Raw genomic sequence first — 4,050 nt, 5'->3', positions numbered from 1 at the left:
TCTTCTTCTTCTTCTTCCTTTCTCTCTCACGCTCTTCTCCTCCATTTCAGATCTCTAGGGTTTCGACCTAGATCGCTAAACTGCAGAGGCTTTTTCATCTCCTGAGTCACCGGCGAGTTTACCGAGTCACCGACCGAGTCGCGATGGCGGGGAAGAACGACTCGGTGTCCATTCGGGTGCGGAAGAAACATGTATATAACTCCTAATTATTGGTATTCCCTTTTGCCTCTGTGACACTCTTCTATATGTCTGGATTATATCTATCTACTGCTCTTGCATATAACATGCTTGGTATTTTCTCGATCAGGAAAAGAAAGTTTGGTGCTGGTTCATCATCACATGCCAATGCTATTGGTACTGCTGCTGTTGTTGCCAACACTGGAGCTGCTGCTGCCTCCACTGGTACCAGCTGAATTGTGATTGATGCCGTTTATAGGTTGGAGAAGTGTTGTTTCTATAGTTTGTGTTCTTTCTAAGAACTAGTTAGGAGATGTAGTTTTTTATTTTTTATTTTTAGTTTTTTTTGTGGTCTGCTCAATATGCTGTTTTGGTTGGAATCTTAGTGAGAAACAATTGGTTCGTGCAATTTCGCCTTAGCCCATACCTTATTGCAGTTATGTCTTTTTTCTTTGATTCGGTGGTAATATATTGAAACGATGTTGTAACTTGTATTTGATTTGTAGGCACTAAAATTAGTTTACTCCACTTTGTAGCTTTCAAACTAGATCTATCAGTGTTAAGTACTCTTCTTCCTATTCTCTTTTCTTTGATTCGGAGTCAATAATCTATTTTAAATGGTTATTGTGGTCTGTAACTTGATTAGTAGTGGTCAGTAACTCGATTCTTGAGGGTCAGTAACTCGATTACTAAAGATTAGTAACAAATTATTAGGGCCGGTAATTGATTACTAGAGGTTAGTAATTGATTATTGCTGGTCAGTAACTGATTATTAAGGATTAGTAATACAATTATTAGGGGTAAGTAACCGATTACTGAGGTCAGTAACCGATTATTAAGGGTCAGTAATTGATTATTGGGGGTCAATAACTGATTATTAGGGATTAGTAACACAATTATTAGGGGTCAGTAATTAGTTACTGGGGGTCAATAATTGGTTACTGGGTGTCAGTAACTGGCCAGTAACTAGTTACTGGGGTCAGTAACTGGTTACTAGGTGTCAGTAACTGGTCAGTAACTAATCAGTAACTGGTTATTAGGGGTCAGTAACTGGTTACTGGGGAAATTCCGGTGACCGGAATCCGGCGGTAAGAGAAATTCCGGTGACCGGAGTCAGGCGGTCGGAGAAATTCCGGTGACCGGAATCCCGCGGTTGGTGACCGGAGTCCGGCGGCTGGTGATCGGAGTCCGGTGGCCGGTGGCCGGTGACCGGAGTCCAAGGTTCCGGCCAAGTCTTTTTATGTTAAAAAAGGGGGGGAAAATAGTCTTAAAATAATATAGTTTGTTAAGACTTTAGTAAAGATTTGGCTATTTGGGCACAAAAAAAATTTATTTTCATTCAAATGGGCTCATAGAAAAGATTGTCATTAGAATGGGCAATGAAGAGTTACAATTAGTACTAAATGGGCATTTTCCCATTTAAAAATGTCCATGAATGTTAATTTCAAAAAGTGTGTATTTTTTGGAAGTCTATCATTTTTAAAATATCCATACAAATCTAAATACAATACACCCGAACTCGGAAGAGAGTACCTCATATTGTCTCATGAAATTATATGGGTCATCCAATCTCAATTTATGGCCAAGATTTCTCTTACTTTATTTTTAGAGAAATTTTAAATTGTCATCATCTTTTTTCCAATGCAAATAGAGAAAACTAGACCACACAGATGATTTCATGAGACAATATGAGTTCCCTTCTCCTGTGAGGACAAGGAATCCGAATCCAATATCCATAAAAATTTGTAATAGAGTGAGATCAATCAAGCATGCATATTTGGAAGTTACAATAATAAATTACAATAATTATTAACGAATAAAAACATCCCCACAAACAATATTAAGAGGTAAATTTTCTGCCAATAGTCCACAAAAAAGGTAAGATATATATGGTGAATCAAAACATCCTCATAAACAATATTCATATCTTACTTTATATGTGTGTGTGCATGTTACCGTTTTTGTATAACTATCTTACCTTATTTGTAAATATATCTTACTATATTGGACCTTTGATCGAGTATAAAATCCAACAAGTCATTACCTTACATATACTTGATACTTCATCTCCCTTTCTCGTTTTTGTCAGGAAGAACAAACATGGCCAAGCCCTGTGCTTCTTATTGCTTTTTGCTAGTACTTATTGTGTTCTTCTCAGGTTTGTTCATGATGCATTTGTTCTTTAGTTTCTAGTGTAATTGGCTGATATTGCATTTTACTTCTATGTTATACGTTCACATTCATATTGAACCCCAAATCTCTGAAGGAAGTATATGAAAATATATAAACAAGTATACATAATATTAGCCTCTATGAATTTACAATTTTTTTTGGTTAATGCAGTGAGACGGGTAAGTGGCAATGTGTGTCGCTTAACTTCAATTACAGGTGGTTGTCCTGATGAACATGAGTGTTCATTAACATGTAGTACTTGTTATCGGAATGTTGGGACTGTAAGCTCCTATTGTGAATCTATTGGTACACCAGTTCCGGTTATTCAATGTGTTTGTGTGATGGCTAATGGTGCCCCATGCAGTCCTCCTGGTGAACCAAAGTGTCCAAATTGGCCTCGTTCTCCGCCTATCAGTTCTACCGGAAACTACACTAATTGAATCTCTTTGCATAGCGATTAATAATGAGAGAGAAATATTAGTTCATTTGTATTTACGAGAATAAAAATAAAAGGCTGCATCAAAGCTACTCTTCCTTCTTTTTTTTTTTTTTTTTTTTTTTGTATGTACTCAAAATGGATTGCAATGGAACTTGACAATAAAGAGCTAACATTCTCTCTCAAAGAAAAAATTGATGTGGATCATGATCTAATTTCTCATTCAACTATTTCTCACAGCACCGATCAGTTTTATGTAACATGTTGATGTTTACTTGAAAACCAATAAAGATGAGGAAAGAATACTATGTGGGATACATTTTAGATGAATAACCGGTTTTTTAAGGAATAAATTGTATCATTAACTAACGAAATTACCACATTTGAATAACCGGTTGTGGTCATTACACCATGGCACACATCTACAAAGATCCATAGTTACGAATCCATCACCAAAAGTGAAATCCATATAACCAAATGTTACACTCGAAACGAGCGATACAACCTTGCCACCAACAAAAAAAATCTTAATTAATCACCCTTCTTCAACATTGCGTTTAAAAACCACCAGACATCATACAATATCAATTCACCCTTGTGTTGACTAGACATCACCGAAATGAAACCCCATAATCCCCATGCCAAGGGGTGACGTCATCGAAGTAGCAAAGCAAACCAAACCCAAAAAAACCATAACCCCAACCCTCGCTCATAAGAGAAGGAACTTATTAAACCTAACTTATTAAAATTGAATACCAATGGTCTTGCAAAGGGTGACCCAGGATCTGCAGCTTGTGGTGAGGTTTTCCGCGACACCCATGGTCATTACATTGGTGGTTAATGTAAAGGTTTAGGTCACAATTCGGCTTTCTACTCGGAGCTTATGGGTGTGATCATTAGGGTTAAATATGCCTTTCAATTTGGTTGGCAATGCCTCTGGCTGGAAAGCGATTCGACTAGTGTGATTACATGTATTAACTCTTCTTCATTTGTTCCTCCTTGGCCGCTTCGAATTGCCTGGCTCACCTGCTTAGCACGTATTCGTACGATGACCTTTCGTTGCTCTCATATTTTTCGAGAAGGAAATACAATGGCTGATAAAATGGCAAACATGGGTCTACTCTCTCCTTCCCTAGTATAGCATACTTGTCCTCCATCTGATCTATCTCCTTACCTTCGTATGGATGATCTGGGATTTCTTTATTTACGATATGCTTAACTTTTCCTTCATGGGTTGGTTTTCTTAAGGTATATGTTCCCCACCC

General features: G+C 37.5%; 1 non-coding gene across 1 annotated transcript; it reads left to right on the top strand.

Moving 5' to 3' along the window:
* Positions 1-701, top strand: LOC101297527. Its single transcript, XR_184510.1, has 2 exons — positions 1-212; positions 308-701. It is a non-coding gene; the product is annotated as an uncharacterized LOC101297527 (transcript).
* Positions 702-4,050: the final 3,349 nt, after the last annotated feature.

Source organism: Fragaria vesca, linkage group LG4, assembly GCF_000184155.1.
Source record: "Fragaria vesca subsp. vesca linkage group LG4, FraVesHawaii_1.0, whole genome shotgun sequence".
NCBI lineage: Eukaryota > Viridiplantae > Streptophyta > Magnoliopsida > Rosales > Rosaceae > Fragaria > Fragaria vesca.
Note: the sequence above shows the minus strand (reverse complement) of the source record. Positions and strands in the feature narration are given on the sequence as shown.